This window comes from Mobula birostris, chromosome 14, assembly GCF_030028105.1.
Source record: "Mobula birostris isolate sMobBir1 chromosome 14, sMobBir1.hap1, whole genome shotgun sequence".
In the NCBI taxonomy this organism is placed as follows: Eukaryota; Metazoa; Chordata; class Chondrichthyes; order Myliobatiformes; family Myliobatidae; genus Mobula; species Mobula birostris.
In genome coordinates this window covers 82,197,495-82,224,819 of record NC_092383.1, presented here as the reverse complement: position 1 = coordinate 82,224,819, position 27,325 = coordinate 82,197,495, and the positions used below count along the sequence as shown (strand labels likewise).

Sequence of the window (27,325 nt, the reverse complement as noted above, 5' to 3'; positions counted from 1 at the left end):
AATTGTATCTCTGTGGTACAAAGCTGACATTGTTCAGTGCCCATGAACAGGCAGAATTCAGTGTATTGAAGTGATGGGAAAAGTACAGGATGCAAACTGCTGATAAGACAATGTTATATGTATTTATGATAGGAAAGTGTATCAATCTCATCTGTTGCATGCTTTCTTATCAGTACCTGCATCTTAGCAATGTAAAACAAGAGTCAAAAGTCCACATTAAATTATTCAGTCCACGCATTTAGGTAGGTGTAAGATTACTCTCCACCCTCCTTAGACAATTTCATGTCATCCAAAAGTTTGCAGGGTGCGATTTATATTCTGAAGTACTCCATTTTTACAGGCAATTCTTGGACAGCATACCATGTCACTTCACAGGGAAGCAAAACGTCACACCATACCATGAATGGTGAAATAAGAGCTGATGACCAAAAGCTTTACCTGAAATGTAGGGTTTAAAAAACATTCTAAAAGAGCACAGAAACATGAAGAACTTTAGGAAAGCAAGTTAGGGCCGTAATTAGGGGAAATTACGCCCATTCCCTTCGAGCAATTAAAATCAGGGAGGTACAATGGATCAGAATTGGAGGCATGAAGAGATTGAAGAGGGTTACAGAGGTAGGGCAGGGAGATGTCATGGAATATTTAATAAAAACTGTGAGAATTTTTAAAATCTTCACCTTTTATACAACTTAATATTAAAAATTAAAGAAAAGATTAAAGATCTGCCTTATTTGTCACATGTACATCGAAGAATGAAATGCATCATTTGTGTCAACAACCAACATAGTCCAAGGATTGTACTTGCCCGCAGGTGTCTCCACACTTCTGGCACCAACATAGCATGCCCACAGCTTACTAACCCTAACCCATATGTCTTTGCGATGTGAGGAAACCCACACGGTCACACAAAGAACAAACAAAGTCCTTACAGACAGCAGCGGAAATTGAACCCAGACTGCTGGCAATATAAAGTGTTACACTAACCGTTAATCTACCATGCTTCCCCACCCCCATGATCACATCTAACCTAAATAAAGATTCATCTGCATTAGATCAACTGTTAATGAATAAAAACTGTGAACAAAGTAATAAGAGGTGGCTCTGCATATGGGGGGGGGGGCGGTGCACCCGCACAATGAAGCAGCGATAGGTAGTTTGTGTTCCAGTAGGAGACCATTAGAGCATTATTGGATTTGTGGGCAAATTACCAGGAGGCAGTAAGAGAGGAGGAGATTGTGTTGAAGTTGGGCTAGATCAGAAAACCCGCTGGGTTGTGATGACATTAAAACCAACAATCATCATCATCAGGTGCCATGCCCAGTTTGAGCTTTGACTGCCATGGCCCACACACTGCTGTTTCGGGTCAAGTGAATCAATTCATTGGTATTCATTTCCAGTTTTCTGGCTGCTGTCTCCATCATCATTTGTCTTTGTCTTCCTCTTGCTTTCTTCCCTTCAATCTTTCCCATAATTACCATGCATTCTAACTCCTCTTTCCTAATCACATGTCCAAAAAAGTTACGTTGCCTTTTCATGATCTCATACATTATTTCTTTTTTGTGTTTGCTCTGTTCATGTCATCCTCGTTAGATATTCGTTTTGTCTATGATATTCTTTGCATCCTCCTCAAAAACCACATCTCTGCTGCTACAATTCGTTTCCTCATGTTACTAGATATTGTCCAACATTCTGAGCCATATAACATAACTGGATAAACGTAACATTTCAGTACTCTGAGGCAGGTTGTCATGCCTAGTTTAGTATTGGTCAGTATACTCTTCATTCTCATAAAGGTGTCTTTTGCCATCCCTATTCTTCTTTTGATGTCCATGTCGCACCTGCCATCTGATGTCACCCAGCTTCCTAAGTAACAAAAGTTCTGTACTTGTTTTATGTCTTCCCCGTTTATTCTCAGCCCGCAGATAGGATTCTCCTTCTTTTTGGATATCACCATACATTCTGTCTTTTTGCAATTGATAGATAGACCCATTTTTTGCACTTTCTTCAACAATTATATCAATTAAGTTTTGTGGTTCTTCCTCCGTACTTGCAATTAACACAGTGTCATCTGCATATCTGAAATTATTGATGTTTTCAATGCCAACTTTGATTCCCAAGATGTCTCTTATTTTTTGTAATATTGTTTCACTGTACACATTAAACAAATCAGGGGAGAAAACACACCCTTGTCTAACGCCTCTCTTGATTTTCGTAAACTGACTCACTTCTCCATCTATTCTTACAGCAGCAGTTTGTTCCCAGTACAGATTTCTGATTAGGTGAAGGTCTTTCAAATCTAGATCTAGAGTTTTCTGTAATATTTCAAATAACTTATTGTGTTTCACTTTATCAAATGCTTTTGTGTAGTCAATAAAACAAACAAACAAATCTTTCTGCACTTGAATAGCTCATTCTGATAGCATCCTTAACATCAATATTGTGTTTCTTGTACCTTTGTCTTTCACAAAGACACATTGTTCTTTACCTATTTCAGCTTGTATCTTACTTTTAGCTCTTGTCATCAAAATTCTTAGAAGTATCTTGGTGATATGACTCATTAAACTTATGGTCCTATGTAATTCACATTCTATTGCTCCAGGTTTCTTAGGAAGAGTGATAAATACTGATTTTTTCATCTCTTCTGGTATTATTCCAGTCTCATAAATGTCATTGATTAAATCAGTAAATTTTTCAATTCCATAATCTTCAAGGGCAATAATTTGTTCTATTACTAATTCATCAGGACCTGCTGCCTTTTCTTTCTTCATTTTATTTATTGCATTACGAACTTCAGATTTTAAAATACTTGCATCTTCAATGTTTTTCTTAATTTCTGGTTTTTCGCCTCGATCGTCTTCAAACAATTCCTGAATATACTCAGTCCATCTGTGAATAATCTCATCTTTTTCCATGATAATGGTACCGTCCTTTGCTTTCAAACATCCACCTGAAAAACAGAGGAGCTTTTTACCAGTGATATTCTTGATTTATTGATGTAACCTTTTTGGATCAGTAATAGGGATTCTTTCTATTTGCTCACATTCCTGGATTAACCATTCTTCTTTGGCTTTTTGACATAAGCTTTTAACTTTTTTATCTAAGGACTTATATTCTATAGGATTTGCTTTCTTCCGTCTCCTTTCTTCCATTAGATTTTTGATTTCATCTGTCATCCATTTATTCTTTGTAATTTTTTCTTTTTTAGGAATCACTGACTTTGTTGATTCTACCAAGGCATCCTTTAGAGAGTTAAATTTCATTTCTACATGATTGCTATCATCTTCAACAGATTCTATTTCTAGACTTTGAAATCTATCCCTTACTTCAATTGTAAATTTTTGTCTTAAGTTTTCTTCTTTAATTAATTGCAAGTAGTCAAGGGATTGTTCAGGTTTTTGCTTCTTTAGTTTTTTAAGTTTTACTTTTACATGACATACTACTGGGTTATGGTCACTATTACAGTCTGCACCGGCATATGTTTTGCATTGAGTCACTGAGTTTCTAAATCTTTGGTTTATATTAATAAAGTCAATTTGATTTCTAGTGTTATCACCTGGACTTTTCCAGGTCCACAAGCATCTTGGGTGGTTTTTAAAAGGAATATTCATAATGACCTGATTATTCATCTTGCACCATTCTACCCATTTCTCACCTCTTTCATTTCTTTCCCCAGTCCAAATTTTCCTATGGTATTTCTATCAGCACCTTGTCCTACTTTAGCATTTAGATCTCCCATGACAACAACAATATCTTGAGATTTGCATCCATTCTTTGCTTGTTCAAGCTCTTCATAGAATTTATCTATATCCTCACTTGTTCCATCTGTTGTTGGTGCATATACCTGTATAATTGCTAAATCAAATGGTTGTCCTCCAAATCTGACAAGGAGCACTCTTTCTGATATTGCCCAATGTCCTAAGACACTTTTTGCCATGTTTTCATCCATAAGAATTCCTACTCCATTAGTATGGGATGTTCCACAAGAATAAATTAGTGTTTTATTTCTATTCTGACATGTTCCAGCACCTATCCAACGAACTTCGCGAATACCCATGATGCTAATCTTTAGTCTTTCCATTTCATTTATCACATTGTCTAACCCTCCTGCTTGATATAGGGTTCTTACATTCCAAGTGGCAATAATTTTCTTTTGTGTGCTTGAATTTTATGAGCAGTAGCTTGATGGCAGTCTGGGATCCCCTGCTGACCAGAATCAACCCTACCAAGAGAAGCATCTTCGGAATTGTCTTGAAGATCCTCTTGAAACTGTTGTTGTGTGATACATTTTGTGAGTTTGACCATGGTTTTCTTCGCAAATAGATTCTAGGAAACCTAGTATCTAGCAACGGTGGTTTGCTATTGCCTACCGTTGGGCGAACTAAAGAAATTGCCATTTCTTTTCCCAAATGTTCATCCGCCTGTACTATAGCCATTGACATTTGAGGTCCTAGCTCATCCGCTTTCTCCGTCATAAGTTCAGTTACTGAACCTGCCAGCTCTGCCATTGCCCTTCGCTCGTATCCTGAGCAGGAACTCTTGCAGGTGCTACCGTTCCGGGTCAGAGCGGCCCTGGGAGCAATGAATGACTAAAGGGTAACTCCACTTTCCCCAAAGCTCTGAAAGTCCCCAATCAGAGCCTCATCACCAGTTGCAGTTTAGAGTCATACCCAGGACAAAAAACCAACAATAAATATATTATTTGCGATGCTTCTAAGGCAGGACTGGATATTATCCAGATGAAGATAACACAAGATTATACCAGATGGTTTAAGATGTAGCCGAAAAACAACGTGGCCCAAATAAAATCTGCAATTTTTCCAATGTTGTAGAATCTTACTGTAAATCATACTTCATTTATTAAGAGCTTGTTGACATGATAATCATAGAACAATTAGAGGGTGCAGCAAGTGATTGGAGATCAACACACACAAAATGCTAGAGGAACTCAGCAGGCCAGGCAGCATCTATGGAAAAGAGTACAGTCAACATTTTGGTCCTGCTGAAGGGTTTCAGCCCGAAACATCAACCGTACTCTTTTCCATAGATGCTGCCTGGCCTGCTGAGTTCCTCCAGCATTTTGTGTGTGTTGCTTGGATTTCTAGCATCTGCAGATTTTCTCTTATTAGTGATTGGAGATAATCCTTTTCTTTATATATGTACCATGGGGGCGGTATGGTAGCATAGTGGTTAACGCAACGTTTTACAGCACCAGCAAACCAGGTTCAATGCCCACTGCTATCTGTAAGGAGTTTGTACATTCTCTCCGTGACCGTGTGGGTTTCCTCCAGTTCATCCCACAGTCCAAAGACATACCGGTTGGTAGGTTAATGGGTCATTCTATAAGTGTCCTGTGATTAGGCTAGGGTTGACTCTTGGCAGTGTGGAGGATCAGAGGGATCTTGGGGGCTGAGTCTGTAGGACACTCAAGGCTGCTGCGCAGGTTGACTCTGTAGTTAAGAAAGCATACGGTGTATTGGCCTTTATTAATTGTGGAATTGAATTTAGGAGCCGAGAGGAAATGGTGCAGCTCTATAGGACCCTGGTCAGACCCCACTTGGAATACTGTGCTCAGTTCTGGTCGCCTCACTATAGGAAGGATGTGGAAACCATAGAAAGGGTGCAGAAGAGATTTACAAGGATGTTGCCTGGATTGGGGAGCATGCCTTATGAGGTTGAGTGAACTCGGCCTTTTCTCCTTGGAGCGACGGAGGATGAGAGGTGACCTGATAGAGGTGTATAAGATGATGGAGGCATTGATTGTGTGGATTGTCAGAGGCTTTATCTCAGGGCTGAAATGGCTAGCACGAGAGGACGCAGGTTTAAGGTGCTTGGAAGCAGGTACAGAGAAGATATCGGGGTAAGTTTTTTTACGCAGAGAGTGGTGAGTGCATGGAATGGGCTGCCAGCAACGGTGGTGGAGGCAGATACAATAGGGTCTTTTAAGAGACTCCTGGACAGGTACATGGAGCTCAGAAAAATAGAGGGCTATGGGTAACCTTAGGTAATTTCTCAGGTAGGGACATGTTCGGCACAGCTTTGTGGGCTGAAGGGCCTGTATTTTGCTGTAGGTTTTCTATGTTTCTAAATTGGGGATTGCTGGGTGGTGCAGCTCGAAGAGCCAGTAGGACCTACTGGTCGTTGTAGCTCATTAAATAACCACCATGTGACCTGACCTGGCCACAGTTTGCTGTGCACTGTACTTCATTCTTTAATCATTAGATCGCTCCTGATGAAGAATGTTATCAGGACTCTCCTTCTCACATTTTCCATTCCCCATTCTGGTCAGCCTCACACCCTTCCTCTTGTCCTCATCTGCCCATCACCATCAGACTATCAGACATAGGAGTAGAATCAGATCATTCGCTCGCTTGAGTCTGCTCTGCTATTCCACCATGGCTGATTTATGATCTTCTCAACCCCATTCCTTTTGACACCTTGACTAATCAGGAATGTAACAACCTCCATTTTAAATAGACTCAATGACTCAGCCTCCACAGCCGTCTGTGGCACCGAATTCCACAGATTCACTACCCCTCTGACTAAAGAAATTCCACCTCAGCTCTGTTCTAAGTGGACATCCCTCTATTTTGAGCCATCTGTGGCAATGAATTCTACAGATTCACTACCCTCTGGCTAAAGAAATTCCTCCTTGTCTATCTTCTAAATGGGTGCCCCTCTGTTCTGAGGCTGTGCCCTCTGGTTCTATACTCCCCCACTATAGGAAACATCCTCTCCACATCCACTCCATCTAGGCCTCCCTCCCTCTTATTCCCTTCCTCCAACCCTTTTTCCCATGTTCCACTGTCCTCTCATCAGATTCCCTCTTCCTCCTATCGCCTACCAGCTTCATACTTCATCTCTCCTCTCCAACCCACCCACCCACCTTCCCCCTCTACTGGTCTCACCTATCACCTGCCAGTTTATACTCCTTCCTCTCCCCCCACCTTATTCTAGCTTCTGCACCCTTTCTTTCTTGTCCTGATGAAGGGCCTCGGCCTGTAACGTCAACTGTTCATTCACCTCCATAGATGCCGCCTGACCTGCTGAGTTTCTCCAGCATTTCGTGTGTGTGGTGTATATAATTGAAGTCAAAATCACATGACTTAGGGGTGGTGACGTTCCCATGCAACTCAGGCTTGAGAGCTCTCTGTCCAAAAGAACCTGGAAAGAGAAATGTTCTGTCAAAGGGACAAGATGACAGAGTTTATCTTGTAGATGGTGAATACAGAACAGAGCTGGAGATAATGCATGCTTAGGATAGTGATGGGGTGATGATCAAGCAGGTAACTTTATCTTCAATAGTACCAATTTTCTTCAGCATTCAAGTGGAAAGTATGGAATCATGTTTTTGACTTATGCCCTGTAAAAAGGCTTTGGAAAGTCAAGAAGTGATTCACTCATCACATAGAATCCCACCTCAGATTGACGTATCTAGAAGCAGACCTGTTAAAGCCTCCATTACATTCTCCTCTTGAAAGATCTTTCTGTGTGTCTTAAATTATATAAGACTATCTAGCCAGCAGCCAGACTGATAGCAGAGGAAACCTGCTCTAAAATTAGGATATGTGTGTTGCACTTTGCAGCTGAACACAAAAGAATGCAGAGAATCTTTGTTACGAGGGAAAGCGAACACTGCCTGTTGCATTTTAGTGCAGTTATAGTTCAATGCGGTCTATCTTTTAAAGGCAGAAAGTTGTTTAAGCGTCTTTGGACTGTGTGAATTGCTTCTCTGAGATGTGAAACTAGGAATTTTACTGAGTTACTCATTCTGAACTTTCCAATAGAGAGCTGGTGCTGGGCTTGTTCGATGAAATGTAAATATTGAGGGGAAGACCACTGAGGAAGGGCTAAGTGTATGGAGCCATGTCACCTACTCAGCCATTAGTCAACTTGTACAATGAATGGAGGAGGAGGGGGGAGAGGGATGAAGGGTGAGGTAAGAGAGCTTTGTATGTGATGCCTTGATCTTGCTTTATACAGTCATTTATTCCTAAATGGCAAAGCTATTTTATTAAATAACTTCTAACACAAACACTAGAGAAAAAATACTGCATTGATGGTTCAACTGCCCTAATAATCTGTTGGATTAGATTATTAGATTATGAGGACACTCAGTCCTCGTTTATTGTCATTTAGAAATGCATGCATTAAAAAATGATACACCGTTCCTCCAGAATGATATCACAAGAAAAACACAGGACAAACCAAGACTAAAACTTACAGAACCATATAATTATAACATATAGTTACAACAGTGCAAAGCAATACCATAATTTGATAAAGAGCAGACCATGGGCACGGCAAAAAAAAGTTTTAAAGTCCCGATAGACTCATCATCACGCAGGCGGTAGAAGGGAGAAACTCTTCCTGCCATGAAGCTCCAAGCGTCGCAAACTTGCCAATGCAGCACTATTAGAAGCACCCGACCCCAGCAGACTCTGAGTCCGTCCAAAAGCTTCGAGCCTCTGACCAGCCCCTCCGACACAGCCTCTCCGAGCACCACCCACTGCTGAGCGCTTCAACCCTGCCCCGGCCACTGAGCAACAAGCAAAGCCGAGGACTCGGGGCCTCCCTCTCCGGAGATTCTGGACCACACAGTAGCAGCAGCAGCGAAGCAGGCATTTCAGAAGTTTCACCGGATGTTCCTCCATGCTCTCACGTCCGTCTCCATCAAATCAGGATTGTGCGTGGCACCCTTCTTGACAAATAACAGACATCATCTCCGGAGTGGCCACTGCACGCTGCATCGTGCTGCCATCTTCTCCTCCCTCCTCTAGTGGCATTAGATCAGGAACAGTTACTACTGTTCAACCAACAGGCCCTTAAACAAAGGGGCAACTTCAATCAACTTCACTTGTTCCATCATGGAACTGTTCCTACAGACTATGGACTCACTTTCAACGACTCTTCGCCTAATGTTCCTGATACTTATTGCTTATTTATTTACATTACTGTTTCTTCTTCTTGAATTTGCACAGCTTGTTGTCTTCTGCCCTCTGGCTGAACACCCTAGTTGGGCAGTCTTTCATTGATTCTGTTATGGTTATTATTTTATATAGTGCAGCACGGTGGCATAGTGGTTAGCACGATGCTCTACTGTACAGGCGACCTGGGTTCGATTCTCTCCGCTGACCGCATGGGTTTCCTCCCACAGTCCAAAGATGTACCGGTTGGTAGGTTAATTGGTCATTATAAATTGTCCCATGATTAGGCCAGGGTTAAATTGGGAGATTGCTGGGTGATGCAACTCAAAGTGCCAGAGATGCCCTCTCCATGTTGTATCTCAATAAATAAATATAGATTTTTATTGAATATGCCCACAAGCAAATGAATCACGGAGTTGTATAAGGTGACATATATGTACTTTGATAATAAAATTTACTTTGAACTTTGAATTTAGCTTCTCCTGGTTTGTTGACAGTTACTCTTTATTGCTTCAAAGTTCTCTTCGACACTTCAATGGATGCAAGAGGAATAATATTAAAAGAAGTGGGAGGAATGATAGGCCACCCAGTCTCTTTGATGCAGAATGAACATGACTATTGGTCCAATTTACAGCATGCCCCCACTGAAACAAGTCACCCTCATTCTGACAAACATTGCTTCAAGTCTGAAATCTAAGCTCTGAGTGTACACAGTTGACAGTGGCATTGTTTATGAATTCAAGCCACATGACAGTTCTCATTGAAATAGATCTTTAGCGACATCAGCATATTCTGGAAGGCTTAACATTATTATGTAAATTGTGTTTGTTTAAGCGCTTTGTTATTATTTAGAGGGAGCTGCTGATCAAATGACTTAACTGGTCGGGCAGAGGCTTTGCAAATTGGCAGTACCTCTTGCATTTTGCCCATATCTCAATTCGAACAAAACTAAACTAATTTTCAAATTACAGAAATTGCTAATAGACAGTTCCTCCTACTCTCCACACATAATGGGAGATTGTGGAAGGAGCTTTTTTATATCCTGATGGATACTTGTTCAGTACTTGTTACAGCCATCCATTTTTCCATAAACAGTACACACTTGATCGCCCTTACCACACTTCCTTTAATCAGCCTCAGCGTCCCGATTCACTTCTTTTCCATGCATACACAATATTCTGTAGGTAATCTGAAAGGTTGGATGGCTCTAAAACACTTCGTGGCTGGAAAATTGCAAAGTATTAACAGAGCAAATTGTTGGCCAATTTATATTGATAATCTTAAACATGACAGTGTCCCAGGTCATTTTACTGACGGTAGTGTAGCGGTTAGCATAATGCTATTGCAGTGCTAGCAGCCCAGGTTCAATACCCACCACCATCTGTAAGTAGTTTGTACATTTTCCCCATGACTACGTGGATCTCCTCCGGGTCCTCCAGTCTCCTCCCTCATCCCAAAGATGTACCGGTTGATTGGTTAATTGCTAGCAAGGGTATAATTGGGCAGCGCAGGCTCATTGGGCTGGAAGGACCTGTTATCATGCTGCATGTCTAAATAAAATAAAATAAAATTCATACCATACCATAAGGAAACAATTAGCAGTGTAACCAATAGTTTGGTCGAAGAGTTATGTCTTAAGATTTACAAAATACTTTGGGCTTTAGCTCTGAGCCTGCATTACTAAGTGTACAAGTGAAATACAAGATCTATTTGCATTTTGTGTAGCTGAACCGGATTATTCTCCACACTGAATTAGTTCATTTTAGCCTGAGGCTTTGCAGTATATAGATCTCTCTCTGCTTTCACCCTCATGTAATGCGATCTTCTCGTACAAATGCCTCTTAATTTCTAATAATGTGCATCATAAAACTCAGGACAAATGTGCAGATTTATGACCGTATTAATCTCCTGATAAAGATAATCATCTTACAAGAGAAAGCTTTTTAATGAGGTTTGGATTACCAGCGCAGAGTGATAGGATACGAGTCTCGTGCCTTGTATCGGTGACGATGAATAAAATGAAGTGTTGTTATTTTAGCTTTAATTTTGTAGATGCTCCAATAAATTTGATCACATAAACTGCTTAAAACCTGACTATAACTCAGATTCTTCAGTTAATCCTATGCCAAAACTGCATTACAATTTTCATCTGAAAAATGGTGGGAAATATGTTGACCTGATAGGACCAAGGTGCTGGAATTCTTTCCCCAAATTTACCGACTTCAAAACTTTCTCATGAGTAAGAGGCTCCCCAACAGAGTCCTGGAAGCCCAGTGGTGATTTCACTTAGTCAAGTGAGCTAGCGCCTTGGTATGGCAATTCCTTTGCACATGGCTGCAAGAAAGTTCAGAGAGTTTGGACACAGTTCAGCAATCACAACAACCAGCCTCCCCTCTGTGGACTCTGCCTACACTTCTCACTGTCTCGATAAAGCAGCCAGCAAAATCACAAAGACCCCACCTACTCACCCTTCAGACTGCTCCACCATTTAATAAGATTATGGCTGCTCTATTTTAAACTCAACTCTACTTTCATTGTAACCATACACATTCTTCTCCCTAATCTAGCCATCTATCCCTGTCTCAAATAGAGACAAACTCCAACTGTTGTTGGAAAATTATCATCTTGGTAAAGGTTGCTGTCGGAATCAGGATCAGGTTTAATATCACTGGCATATGTCGTGAAATTTGTTGTCTTTGCAGCAGCAGTACATTGCAATACATAATAATAAAAACTATGAATTATATTTATATTTTATATAAATATAAGATAGTTACTTTAAATAAGCAGTGCAAAGAAAAGTAGTGAGGTAGTGTTCATGGGTTCAAGGTCCATTCAGAAATCTGACGTCAGAGGGGAAGAAGCTGTTCCTGAATCGTAGTGTGTGAGCCTTTAGGCTCCTGTACCTTGACGGTAGCAATGAGAAGCGGGTCAACAGCCAGCAATGCCCTGGTTTTTTCAATGAAAGGAGTTGCCCATGATAAAACTTTACAGACTGATCCAGTCCAAGCTGCACTGAAGCTTGGTGTTGGTGGGGCAAAGTTAAAGTGCCTGATGCCTTGGACACTGAGAGGCCAGGATCCATGTGAACATCTTCGGACAGGTCAAGGAAATTATGTAAAAGCAAAACTGATATCATCCAGACTTATGAGGTTAATTGGATGGACAAAAACACAGCAAATCTGAGAAAATGAAAAACAGGCCCTCCCTGGGAATCAAACAGGTCCTGTTTACATGTAAATTTGGTCCATAAATTTGTCAATAAAATTGAGAGAGTACAGAGGAGGTTTACTAAAATGTTGTCTGGGTTTCATCTCCTAAGCTACAGAGAAAGGTTGAACAAGTTAGGTCTTTATTCTTTGGAGCGTAGAAGGTTGAGGGGGCACTTGATAGAGGTGTTTAAAATTATGAGGGGGATAGATAGAGTTGACGTGGATAGGCTTTTTCCACTGAGAGTGGGGGAGATTCAAACAAGAGGACATGAGTTGAGAGTTAAAGGGCAAAAGTTTAGGGGTTACATGAGGGTGAACTTCTTTACTCAGAGAGTGGTAGCTGTGTGGAACGAGCTTCCAACAGAAGTGGTCGAGGCAGGTTCGATATTGTCATTTAAAGTTAAATTGGATAGATATATGGACAGGAAAGGAATGGAGGGTTATGGGCCGAGTGCAGCTTGGTGGGACTAGGTGAGAGTAAGAGTTCAGCATGGACTAGAAGGGCCGAGATGGCCTGTTTCCGTGCTGTAATTGTTATATGGTTATAAGTAGAAATATACAAAAGTCACCCAGTATGGTGGCCATGCCTCCACTAAGGAGTAGCATCGTAAGTATATACGATCGATAAGCAAGAACATTTACTAGAAGTGTAATAAGGGTGGAAAGGTCATGTAGTGGTTCAAGCGTCACGTTACAGCGCCAGCAATTAGTGATTGTGGTGCAATTCCCGCCGCTGCCTGTGAGGGGTTGGTAGGTTCTCCCCGTGACCGCGTGGGTTTCCTCTTGGTGCTCTGGTTACTTCCCAAATCCAAAGGCCTACAGAAAGTTTTGGTGAGTTGTGGGCATGTGGTGTTGATGCCGGAAGTGTGGCCACACTTCGGGCTGCCCGATGCGCTTCTCACCGATTAGATTTGAATCAGAATCAGAGCCAGGTTTAATATCACTCGCATATGTCCTGAAATTTGTTAACTTTTTGAGCATCCGTTAGTCTTGCAAGACCATGGATCTGCGTCTGGAAAGTCTTCACTGGGCAAGGTTGTATGGAAGACCAGCAGTTGCCCATGCTGCAATTCTCCCCTCTCCATGACACCAATGTTGTCTAGGGGAAGGGCATTAGGACCCATACAGCTTGGCACCAGTGTCGTCGCAGAGCACTGTGTGGTTAAGTGCCTTGCTCAAGGACACAACACGTTGCCTCGGCTGGGGCTCGAACTCATGACCTTCAGGTTGCTAGTCCAATGCCTTAACCACTTGGCCATGTGCCCACAACTTTTTGAGCAGTACAATGCAATACATAATAATGTGGGGGGAGAGAGCGTCAACTCAGACTATGAGAGGCCTGCATTGGGCATTTTCATGCCTTACAAGGCACAGATTGGAAGTCTGTGTGGGGCGCCACTCCTCGCACAGACACTAGAGCAATGTGTGGTTAAGTGCCTTGCTCAAGGGCACAAACACGCTGCCACAACTGGGGCTCGAACTAGCAACGTACGCCTTAACCACTTGGCCACGTGCCCAACACAACAGAGGAAAATTCCGAATTACAGTAAATATATAGATATATATAAAATTAAGTAGTGCAAAAAATAGAAATAAAAGAAATAGTGAGGTCATGGGTTCACTGTCCATTCAGAAATCAGATGGCAGAGGGGAAGAAGCTGTTCTTGAATCACTGAGTGTGCCTTCAGGCTCCTGCACCTCCTTCCTGATCGTAAGAATGAGAAGAGGGCATATCCTGGGTGATAGAGGTCCTTAAAGATGGATGCGGCCTTTCTGAGGCATCGCTCCTCGAAGAGGTCCTGGATACTACGAAGGTTAGTGCCAATGACAGAGCTGACACAAAAAAGTTATTTCAATGTCTGTTTTGGTGAACATGTCATAAGTAAAGCTAATCTTCTCTGCTTCCATTAATTGAATGTAGAGAGAGAGCAAGAGTGGGCATACTAGTTCTGCTGCTTGTAGGAATCCGCACTTACGTCGGACTTATGAATTTAATAGTATTATGGGAGCTCATTTGTAGGGTCGTACATAAAATTGTAACCCAGAGAAAGCCTGTGCAGTATTATCCAAATGGTGAGGGATTGCAGGGCTTTGAGATACAGATAGATAAGGTGATATTAGTTCATGATTTGTGAAAGACTAGCATCTGGCTTTAACAAATAATTAAAAAGCTTTACAGAATTATTTTGTTTGTGGTTGAGAGACTGAAACTAAAATAGAATGTGTTAGGGTTCAGTTATAAAAGACTATATTTAAGGAAAGAAGCTAATGGAGTGGAAGCAGTTCAGAGAAGGTTTAGCAGACTGATACCAGGAACGGACCAGTTACATTAAAGGAAAGGTTGTACAGGCAATCTAAAATGCACTGGAGTGCAGATGAATGAGAGGCGACTTGATTGAAAGATAAATGATTCTGAGTGGTCTTGATGGAGTGAATGTGAAGAGGATATTTCCTCTTGGGAAGGAATCCAGGACTAGGGATCTCTGTTTATAAATAAGAGGGCACTGATTTAAAGAGCTACAAAGCATCTCCTTTTCTCAGAGTCAGGAGTCATTGGAATTCCTATCCAGAAAGGGCAGTGGAGACAAAGTCTTTGCATACTTTAGAGGCAGAGATAGGTGGATACTCTAGGGACAAGGGGGTGTGAGGTCACAATAGGTACAATTGAAAGTGGAGCTGAGCTTACATTACTGTGAGTGTTAACAAGTGAATATACCACATGTTATAATCTGTAATGCAAGTTTTATCAATAATGTTTAATATTTCAAAAATGACATTTGGGATGACAGAAAGAAGCCAGTCTTGTCACAGACCTTCACATTCTGTGAATAAAAATATTAATATCTCCTCTTGAAATTTAGTGTCAAATTTTATTTGATGTTGTACCGTAAAGTGCTTTTGAACATTTGTTTACGTTGTTTGAAGCCAAGGTGGTGTTGCTGACTGACAAGGTAGCTTTGAGTGTGAATGAAAAGATATTGTTTGTCCCACTCCCATCAGGGAGGAGGGTATGTAGCAAGCACCCTAAGACCACCAGACTCAAAAACAGCTACTTTCCCCAAGCAGTAACCAGACCCACACCTCCATCCATTAACCCACCCCTCCACATCACCCCCACCACTACATTATTATCTCCCGTCAGTCTCCTTATGTACAGATACTCTTGTACCTAGAACCACTTTATGTACAGTACATACAATCAATCTATGTATATAGCCTATCTTAGCAGGTCAGGCAGTGTCCATGGAAGTTAACAAGCAGACAATGTTTTGGACCGAGACCCTTCATCAGGACTAATGAAGAGTCTCGGCCCAAAATGTTGACTGTTTATTTATTTTCATAGATGCTGCCTGGCATGATGAACTCCTCCAGCATTTTGTGTGTGTTGCTCTGAATTTCCAGCATCTACAGAGTCTGTCTTACACTATGTACACTCTCTTATATATTTATATTTATTATATATTTTTATTATTGTGCTCTTTATCTTACTGTTTGTTTTTTGGCTGCATTGGATCTGAAGTAACAATTATTTCATTCTCCTTTACACTTGTGTACCGGAAATGACATCAGACAATCTTGAATCCTGAATTAAAACTCTATTTGGGGAAATTTTTTTAAAAAGTGGTGTTCTTACTAAATGTCAAGTTCAGCTTGAAACTTCATTGATACACGGGAAACTCCAGAAAGAGATTAAATCTGTTTGAATTTTAATGTTAATTATTAGAATTCTCATATGAGTAAGAAAATCAGATGGAAACAACAAAGTGTGCGCTTCAAAGTTCATGAAAAGGATTAGCTCTGTCCTTTGAATTATGTTTTTATTACCTCACCCATTTGATTTTTGACTGTAAATCTGAAAACATTACACGGCTTGTTTGCCTGTTCATCTGTTATACAAAGAAAAATATCTTCAGGCTTGAAATTTGGAATAAGATCTGAAGGTGCAAAACTCTTTGTAGATGGAAGGAACCCTGTGTCGTAGCAGATCTGCTCAGTCTGCTTATTTTTTGGCAGGGTTTGCTCTCCTGGGCATGTGTCTCGAATGCCAAGACAAATAGCCCACTACATCAGTAAAAGAGGCTCTTCAGCCCAGCAAGTTTATGCTAATGCTGTCATAAAAGAATCCAGTTTAACACACACAAAATGCTGGAGGAACTCAGCAATCTAGGGAAATGAATGAACAGTTGACATTTCAGGCTGAGACCCTTCTTCAGGGCTGGAAAGGAAAAGGGAAGACTCCAGTTCATCCCATTTTTAGCATCTTCTCAAAATCTCTGGAGTTTTAACTTGTCTTCAAAAGAGCTATTGAACCCAGTGTATTCCACACACTAAAACCTAGAGGCAAACACACAAAATGCTAGAGGAACTCAGCAGATCAGGCAGCACCTATGGAAATGAATAATCAGCCACTGTTTCATGCCGAGATGTTTCATCAGGACTTCCTCTATCTCCTTCTAGCTCGTATGCCTTCTCCTCCCATCACATTCTTATTCTGGCCTCTTCCCCCTTCCTTTCCAGTCCTGATGAAGGGTCTCAGCTTGAAAAGTCAACTGTTTATTCATTTCCATAGGTGCTGCCTGACCTGCTGAGTTCCTCCAGCATATTGTGTGCGTTACTCTGGATTTACAGAATCTCATGTTTATGATCCCAAAATCTAGAGGTCTGCATAAAAACATTTCAGTTTGCGTATGCACTTGTTTATTTGTTGGACATCTTAATTTTTGCCTTCTGCTTCTGAATTCTTTTGCTAATTGAAAGCATTTTACCAAATTTATTTTATATAAACTTTTCATGATTTTAATCATCTCAGTCAAAGCTCCACTTAAAGATTGTGTCTCCAATGAAAGTAGGTGTCACTTGTCCGTGTAACTGTCATTCTTCAACCAGCTGTGAGACCTTGAAATCCCTTTGAACATTGGTGTTCAGAGCTACAGTGAAGGAGCCTGCACTTGCAAAAGGACGTTCTCTATGCATGGGTTCGATAGCTGATGAAAATGCCATTTACTGCCCTTTCCTAACAGGCTGCTTCAAATGTATCTACACTAGGTCTGGATTTAAATAATTGTCAGATTGAATAAGAATGGCAGGTTACCTTTCCTGGAAGAAATAACTAAACCACATAAATTTCATGATATCCTGATAATTTTGTGCCCACTTTTACTAAAAACAAATCCGTCTACAAAATGTATTTATTTAAATAATGTCTGCAGCCTTTTAATTAAATAATGTCCACAGCCTTCACAGGGTTCATTATTGGCTTCATCAGTGTTACAGTGGTCGCCAGCAGGACTGAACCCAGGTGCAGAGAAATGAGAGTCTGTCACGGTGAGCGCTGGCAATATTAAACCCAGGTGCGGAGGAGTGGCAGATACCCACGTAGAGACAGAAACACAAGGTTAGCTACAGGAATACCTGTAGAGCATCTGAGGCATGACCAAGCGACGCCGCAAGACAAATCATTCCCCACAAACACAAGGAGTCCGCCACAGCGCTAAACAAGTGTCCACGTTAAATAATCATGGAAAGCAGAAATCTCATGTCAGTTAAATTGCTAAGATTGAACAGAAGGCAGAAAAGCATAACAACTCTATTTAACACCACAATTACTAAATACAGGTGCTCGAAAAACCTAGAAGCCCAATGCTCTCCGGCACACCGCAGAGCTCATGACACATCAGTGTACCTACCGTGCAGCCACATTACATGATCTGAGTTAACATGGTAAGAGTCAGAACCTCCATTTCAGTACTTGGAGTTTCCGATGGACATGACAATATTAGCAAGTGGGGTGTATGCGGTCATGTTCTAATGCAGTTGCCCACAACATCCATACTGGTAGGAAAGGATTTCTCGCTCTGTTGAAAGCCCACTATAAAGTTAGTGCCAGACTCCTCCATGCTCCTTAATGAGCACAAAGGATCCCTGGTGAGTCTGCTAATATACAAAGGATTTCAGTGGAAGCTAGCTCCCTTCCACAAGCTGGTATCTTTCTTTGAGTCTTCCATTTCAAAGCCCGTGTGAAAACTTAGCTCGCTATCAATACGCAGAGTTCTGTAGAAACTCAGTGGGTCAGATAAATGTCAACTATTCACTTCCCTCCATAGATGCTGCCTGACCCACTGAGTTCCTCCGACATCATTGTGTGTTCCTCCACATTCTGCCATCTGCAGTCTCTTGTGTCTCACCCTCAATTGATCTAGTGCCTGCTGCATACTTCGTGGCCACCCTGACTGCTGGCATTTCTTGCCGATTGGTTGACTACATGCAGAAACAGGTTCCGCAAGGCCTTCTAAATTGCTTGTGGGGTATGCGGAGTTAAATCTCGTTGATTGTCTGTCTTCTTCTTCACCGTCTGATCAAGTTTAGTGCTCTGCCACCTGAGGGGAACATTGCATAAGAGTAACGGAGTGAGGGAGGATCAAGATGTGATATCTGGATTCTTACACCAACCACAGATTCTCTAGCTGGAAAGATTGTGGCATGAGCTGGGAAATGGGATGTGAACATCTGGAATGAGAATACCAGCCACGACCCTGGCCATGGTCATCTATTCCGTGGCAAACTCTATTTTAATTCCACACTCTGACCCCCATCTTGCCTCTTCTCTTCTCCTCACCAACCTGTCACCTCCCCATGGTGCCCCTCCACCTTCCCTTTCTCCCATGGTCAGCTGTCCTCTGCTATCAGATTGCTTCTTCTGCAGTCCTTTACCTTTTCCACCTATCACCTCCCAGCTTCTTTCTTCATCTCCACCCACCTGGCTTCACCTATCACTTTCTAGCTTGTACACCTTCCCATCCTCCCACCATCTTATTCTGGCTTTTTCCCCACTTCCTTTCCAGTCCTGATGAAGGGTCTTGGCCCAAAATGTCAGCCGTTCATTCATTTCCACAGATACTGCCTGACATATTCAAGCATTCTGTGTGTGATGGTCAGCCATAGCTACTTTGGTGAGGATGATGAGCTTTGTTAAATTGTGTTTATCATTATCGAGATACAGTGGAAATCTTTGCGTGACATGCAAGCCACCTAGATCATTTCATCATGCCAGTACATTGAGGTAAAAAATGAGAAAATCAATAATGAAATAAAGACTATAGTGTTACAGAGAAAGTTTATACCGTGCAGACAGACAGTAAGGTAAAAGGCCTTGATGAGATAGACGATGAGGTCAAGGAGTCCATCGTCTCATACAAGGTCTGTTCAGTAGTCTTATTATAGAAGCTGTCCTTGAACCTGGAGATACATGCTTTCAGGCTTTTGTATCTTCTGCCCAATGGGAGAAGGCAGAAGAGATAATGACCAAGGTTAGACGGTTTGTTGATTAAGTTAGTTGCTTTACCTCATGACTAAGTTCATGTAGGTGCCCATGTCCCTGACAGCTCATATCTTCTCCAGCCGTGTACTGTGCAGTGCAGTAGAGATGGCAGTGTATGCAAACTGGGATGTTAGAAGGAGTGCTGAGTGTATGGGGGGGGGGGGAGGAAAATCTAGGAATATTTCTAAATACTGTAGTAGGTGGGTGACAGGCAGGTGGCAAACAGCATTAGAGTGATGGAGGTATAGAGTCAGGCTGTGTAGAAACAGGTCCTCCAGCCCATAGTTCTGTGCTCACCTGTAAGCACCCATTGCCAACAATCCTACATTAATCCCATTATTTGTTTTACTTTCCCCAAATTCCCATCAACTCCCCCAAATTCTACTATTCAGCAACACATCAGGATAATTTACAGAGGCTAATTAACCTTCACATCACAGAGTCATAGTGCACTGCAGCACAGAGACGTCCTTTAGCCCATCTAGTCCATACTAAACTGTTAGAGCCATAGTCATAGAAAACTACAGCACAGAAACAGGCCCTTCAGCCCATCTAGTCCCATCTAAACTGTTGGAGTCATAGAACAGCACAGTAACAGGCCCTTTTGCCCATTGAGTCCATGCTGAACTATTTAACGTGCCTAGTCCTATTGACCTGCACCTTCACAGCCCTCCCACCCATGTACCTAGCCAGACTTCTCTTAAATTTTGCAATCGAACCTGCATCCACCATTTCCACTGTGAATGTAGAAGTCAAAAAAAAAAATGCAGGTGCTAGAACTGTAAAATAAGGACAGAAAATGATATAAATACTCAGCAAACAACAACAGGAATTCTGCAGATGCTGGAAATTCAAGCAACACACATAAAAGTTGCTGGTGAACGCAGCAGGCCAGGCAGCATCTCTAGGAAGAGGTGCAGCCTGGCCTGCTGCGTTCACCAGCAACTTTTATGTGTGTAAATACTCAGCAAGTCAGGCCACATAGGTGGAAAGAGTAAATGCTACAGGGTGAAGAACTGACTAATGAAGAGTTTTCGACCTGTAATGTTGATTCTCTTTCTCTTCCCACCATGAGACTTGACATGTAGTTCCAGCACTTTAAAGATAAGGATCTTTTAAAGATTAGCACATGTGGGAAGTGGGAAGTGGCGAGAGGAGAAGATGGCGGCGTGACGCAGTGCACGCAGCTCTCCGGTGAAATGATATCGTATTTGTAAGTCGGATGCCGTGCACAATTCTGATTTGATGGAGACAGACGTGAGAAGCAGAGGAACATCTGGAGAAAACTTCTGAAATGCCCGGTTCGCTGTCGTTGCTACTGTGCGATCAAGAATCTCCAGAGGGAAGGCCCCAAAATCCCTGGCTTTGCCTGCTGCTGGTGACCGAGGCTGGGGTCGAAGCGTTCAGCAGAGATGATGCTCGGTACTCGGTGTTGGAGGGCTGGTCGGAGGATCGAAGTTTTCGGACGACTCAGAGTCGGACTGTGGTCGGCATGGCAGGGAGAGTTTTCTTCCTTCTCCCGTCTGCGTGAGATGTGGGACTTTTGAGAGACTTTGAACTTTTTTACTGTAACCATGGCCTGTTCTTCATCAAGTTTTGGTATTGTTGCACTGTTGTAACTATATGTTATAATTATGTGGTTTTTGTTAGTTTTTTTCAGTCTTGGTCTATCCTGTGTTTCTGTGATATCACACCAGAGGAATATTGCATCATTTCTTAATGCATGCATTACTAAATGACAATGAAAGAGAACTGCATGTCCTCATAATCTAATCTAATGTACATCAAAACATCAGAATGTACAGTGAGATGTGTCATTTGCATCAAGTCAAATCATTAAGGACGTGGCCACGCTTCCAGTGCCAACATAGCATGCCCACAGCTCACTAAACCTCACCCTACGTCTTTGCAATGTGGGAGGAAACCAGAGCACCCAGAGGAAACCCACACAGTCACGGGGAGAAGGTGCCAACTCCTTACAGACTTACAATCTTACAGCTGATGTGGTAAAGTGATGCAGTAATCGCTATGCTACTGTGCTGGCCTTCGTGTTTTTTTAATTAAGTGACTAACTCACCACGTCTAGTTGTGAGAAGAATCTGGAACGGTCAAAGGGAAGTCCACATAGTGACAGGGAGAACATGTCAGCTCCACACAGCCAACGCCCAAGGTCAGGATTAAACTTTCGTCACTGTCCCACGCACTTAAAAGAAGAATTCTGTCACCGTGACCAGACAAGTGACCCTGTAGCACATCCCTGGGACTTTACTCCTGTACCATATAATTTTATGGGGACAATTCGACTATGTGTGTCCCTCAAATGCTATTCAGAATCAGAATCCCGTTTATTATCGCTGACACGTGTTGTGAAATTTGTTGTTTTGCAGCAGTAGTACAGCATCATACATAATATAAATGCAAAAATGTATGTACAGTAAATATAGATAAGTAGTACAAAAAGAGAGCCGAAATAATAGGGTAATATTCATGGGTTTAGTTCAGTGCATCCCTCAGCACCTTGGATTGTATCACTCTGTAGAGTTTTATCACGGGCAGCTCCTTTCACTGCCAGACGTGGGCATTGCTGGCAGTTCACTCTGTAGAGTTTTATCACGGGCAGCTCCTTTCACTGCCAGACGTGGGCATTACTGGCAGTTGACAACTACCCTTACCAGGATGATAATTTTCCAGCAACAGTTGGCATTTGTCTCTGGGGACATCCCATAGAACACAGAGCCTTAAAACCTTTGTACAGCACAGAACGTGTCATTCAGCCCATTTGATCCATACTGACCATTTTTTCCATATTGACACTAATTGCATTTGTCTGCATTAGGGTATCTCCTTCTATTAAATATCAGCCTAAACTCTCCCACAACAGTATGCAGCATCTCCAGGAAGCTTTCCAGATAGACTATAAGACCATAAGATTATAAGACATAGGAGCAGAATTATGCCATTCAGCCCATCAAGTGTGCTCTGCCATTCCATCATGACTGATTTATTATCCCTCTCAACCCCATTCTCCTGCCTTCTTCCTGTAACCTTTGACACCCTTATTAATCAAGAACCTATTAACCTTTGTTTTAAATACACTCAATGACTTGTCCTCGACAGACATCTGTAGCAATCAATTCCCCAGATTCACCACCTCTGGCCAATGTTCCCTCTAAGGTCTGCACATGCACACATCTTTTGCTACTAGCACACTACAGGATTTAAACAGCCCACAAAAGGTTGCCACCCTCTACCTCGTGGGTATGTTAAGTACATTTCACGATCGTACACAGTCACATTTCCTTTTCCGGTTTCTGATGCGGACGGTGTTGACAGCATGGAGTTTGCAATGATTTGTCTGCAGATTTTCGAACTGGCTTAGTTATAGTGTTTTTATTGAAGAAGTTATTGATTCACTATTTCTTTTAAACAATGAATAACAAACTGGACTTGGTAGTTTATTATCCATAGAATAGCTTCAGGTTTACGTCAACTTAAAAAATTCAGTGTGCACACGTTGTTGCCACTGGGCAAAAAAATTGCACAGCACAAGATTTTTGCGCCAACTGGTCATTACAAATAAGAGAGAACATTGTGTCTGGCTGAAGAAATTCCTCTTCACTTCTGTTCTAAGGGGAGACCTTCTATTCTGGAGTTGTGACCTCTGGACCGAGATTGGAATCATCATCTCCACGTCCACTCTATCTAGGCCTTTCAGTGTTCTATAGGTTTCATTAAGATTCCCCCACCCTTTCATTCCTCTAACCTCCAGAGGCATCACAACAACCCTTGCATTAAGATCTTCTGTGAAGGCCTCCCTTTGTGCCTTTCCTCAATCGTCCTGGGTCAGTTTTAATAGTAAAAAACCTGACTTCAGCTGTGCACCTCCCCTTTAAGACATCCCCTCTAAATGCGCCAAGCCAGTCATGATACTAGCTCTCTGCTCTAGGGTGCAGCCACCTGATGCTGTAAGATTGGTGGCCATCTGCTTCAGAAGCAACAAGCAACATTAAACAATAGTAATATCTTTTACTCAGTAAGTGGTGGGTGTGTGAAACAAGCTGCCGGGGTAATGGTAGAGGAGGATACACTGGTAACATTTAAGGGACTCTTAGATAGGCACATAGATGAAAGAAAAATGGTCTGTGTAGGAGGGAAGGATTGATCTTGCGGTAAGTTAAAATGTTGGCACAACATCGGGGCTGAAGGGCCTGTACTGTGCTGTAATGTTCTAAGTTTTATCTTCTAAGGTGGATTGGGAGGCAATTAGCCTAAGCGTATTTAAAGTGATTCTGGATAAATGCACTACAGGGGGAAAAGTAAATGGATATATTATTGGGGTGATAAAAATGGATGGGCAGAAATTGACCAGTTGTGCCAAAGAGGATGATTCAGCTGCCAGGTAATATGAAATTATTAAATACAATAGCACATTTCCTCTCTTCATTTTAATTTTTTATGATACCCCTGACAATATGAAAGCCTTTTTGGGGATTGACTTTACAGCAGATAGATAGCCACTTAGTGAGGGATTTTAATCCCAAGGAAAGCCCCTGATTTCCTCTTTGTACGTGCACTGTTTCATCAAGAAAAAGATGGCCTTATACTGTGGAGCATGCCACCTCATCGTCGCCTTGGCCAAGACACAGAGGACAATGAAAAGTACAAAAATAATTTGTGGTTCTTGTTATTGCACTTTATCTCTTCGATTTATGCTGATTTTAACACAATGTTCTCAAGATGAAAAGGCAATGTTCCAACTCATTGCACCACCTCATCCCTCCATCAGAATGGAGAAAAGCATTACATCCCTGAGAGAGCACGAGTTTGCGTCACAATACAATTAAACAACAATAGAGTCACACAGCAGGAAACAGGCCATTCGGCCCATCTCATCCATGCCCAGCAAGCTCATCCCATCTGCCTGCATTTGGCCTATAGCGTTCTAAACCCCTCCTGTACACCTAGACGACTTGTAAATGCTGCTCGCATATCCATCAAAACCTTCATTTCTGGCAGCTCATTCCAAACATGCATCACTCTTTGTGTGTCACAACTGCCCCTGATGTCCCTTATAAATCTCCTGCCTCTGACCTTAAAACTATGCCCCCTTGTTTATAGCAACCCCTCCCTGAGAAAAGATCTATGTGCATTCACCCTGTCTATGCCCCTCACGATTTTTTATACCCCTATCAGGTCACCTCTCAATCTTTTGCATTCCAGGGAATAAAATCCTAGTCCGTGCAAGTTCTCCTTGTCATTCAGACACCCAAGTCCAGGTAACTGCCTGATAAATCTTTTCTACACTCTTCCTAGTCTAATAAAATTTCTCTTATAACAGAGTGACTAGAACTGTACACAATACCCCAAGCGTGGTCTCACTGGAGTGCTGTGCAGAAGTCTGAGACACACATATATATAGCAAGGCTGCCTAAGACTTTTGGGCAGTACTGCATTTGTCAATGTGGTGCGTAGACTGAGTTTGTAAGTCTGGTGGGAGCATAGGTTGTTGGGAGTGGCAAGGGAGAGGTGTGGGACGGGTGGCAGAGGAGGAGTGCCGGGACCAGGTGTGCTGTAGGTGCAGAGACCCCCAGCCCTGAGACACCAGACAAGGTCATTTGATTCCAAACAATTGGTTTATTGATCATTACAGAAAGTCTCTCTTGCACTTCCCGCTCCCTCCCCTTTCCCGACCCCTTTTCCCAACCATGATTCCCTCTCCCTGCCCCCTTCCCACTCTCAGTCCACAACAGAGACCCATATCAGAATCAGGTTTATCACATATGTCATGAAATTTGGTTTTTTTGTGGCAGCAGAACAGTGCAATACATAAAATCACTACAGTACTGTGCAAAAGTCCTAGGCACCCTCGCTATATATGTGTGTAAGACTTTTAGACAGTACTGTAACTGTAATATAACTTCCTAACTCCTATAATTAGTGACCTGACTGATGAAGACTGGCATGCTGAACTCTGTCACCACCCTATCTACCTGCAATGCTGATCTCAGTGAACTGCTGTGCGCACTTGCATGCCTTGGTCTCTCTGCTCCATAACATTCCCAGGGCCCCACCACTTACTGTCTGAGCCTTAACCTGGTTAAATCCCTCAAAGTGCAATACTCATATTTATCATAATTGAAACACATTCTCATCCCACGTACCTAATTAATCAAGGTTCCCCAGTAATTTTTCATAATATTCTACGTTATTTTCAACACCATCTATTTTAGTATCATCCTCAAAATTATTAACCATGCCTTGTACATTCATATCGAAATCATTCATATAAATTACATGTAATAAAGGTCCCAACACAAACCTTGCAGCACACGACTTGACACAGGCCTCCAGTCTGAGGAAGCACCTTCGACAGTCACTCTCTGCTCCCTACCACTCAGACAATTATGAATTCAATCCACTATCTCCCCTTATCCCTTGTTGTATAACCTTCCGGATTATCCTGCCATGAGGGACTTGCTAAAGTCCATGTAGTTAATATCCACTGCCTATTCCCATCTACCCTCCTTGGAGAACTCTCAGAGATTTGTCAAACATGACTTTGTACACAAAAAGCCATTCTGTTCCAAATTGCAATCTACCTCTGCTAATATTGATAGCCCTTCTCCCTCAGAATCCCCTCAGCAATTTACCCATCCGTGATATCACACTCATTGGCCTGTAGTTTCTTGGCTCATTTCTGCTATCCCAACTAAATAATGGTACTACACTGGCAACTCTCCAATCCTCTGGGACCTAATACGTGGCCAGAAGTTAAACAAAACTTTCTGCAAGGTTCTGCAATTTCTTCTCCAGGTTCCCACAAGGTCTGAAAGTGCACCAGGTCAAGGCCCACCTTTGTACTTTTTAAGTCTCCAGTACCTCCCTCCTACCTATTTGTATGCAGTCCAAGACAACACCACCCCTTCGTTTCTCCTCGGTGCAAAAGTGATTAACTGGCATAAAATAATTAATTTGTTCGGTGTTGGTATTGAGTCCATGTTCCATGAAACCTCTGCTGCAAAACCCTTTTTTTCCCGTTGGTTTTTCTGACTTAACATTTGCTGTTTCCCTTCCTTTGTTGTAAAGACCTTTCACAATCTCCCCCATGAATGAGGAATTCTCCACAAATACAAGTTGGCTTTGTTATTGCTGATCACATTCTTCATACTAAAAACAAAGGACTATGTGTCCAATTAACTTGTATTGATGTCAGAAAAGGTTCCGTGTTATCAACAACTGCTGACGGGGGATTCACAACTTTAAAATCTGCTGAAGCTTAAATACTCTAGCCATCAGAAACTGTGTGGATTGGTGATGGGTGGACAACCCTAAAATGTATTTCTTCATTACTGAACAAACAATTTTTTTCTTTGTTTCTTCTCGTATTATAGTGCAGGAAGGCACCACTGAGTTTGATCATCAACAGAGAGAAATTCCCAGCAAATTAGATTTCACAAATGGAAAATAACCTAAAAGTTAGTCCAAATTTCAAAGTAGATTTATTACCAAAGTACATATATGTCACCACATACAACCCCGAGATTCATTTTCTTGCAGGCAATCGCTGTCAAAACAAGAAACACAATAGAATCAGTGAAAGACTGCCCCCAACTGGGCAGACAAAATGTCACTGTGCAAATGACTGCAAACTGTGAAAGTACAAAAACAAATAATAATAAGAAGAAATAAATAAACAGTAAGTACATAGCCTTGTGTTGCACTTGTGCTGACGGAGATCATGGAGGAAATGTCTGAACCATTCATAGAATATTACAGCACAGTACAGGCCCTTCAGCCCACAATGTTGCGCTGACCTTTTAACATACTCTAAGATCGATTATCTTGTACACTCTGTCATGTCGTCTCTCATC

At 41.9% G+C, this 27,325-nt stretch overlaps 1 protein-coding gene across 1 annotated transcript in view; it reads left to right on the top strand.

The window, feature by feature from the left end:
* The window catches only part of cntn2 (contactin 2), a 238,666-nt gene that overhangs the window by 16,684 nt on the left and 194,657 nt on the right, over nucleotides 1-27,325 (top strand). The window lies entirely within an intron of this gene.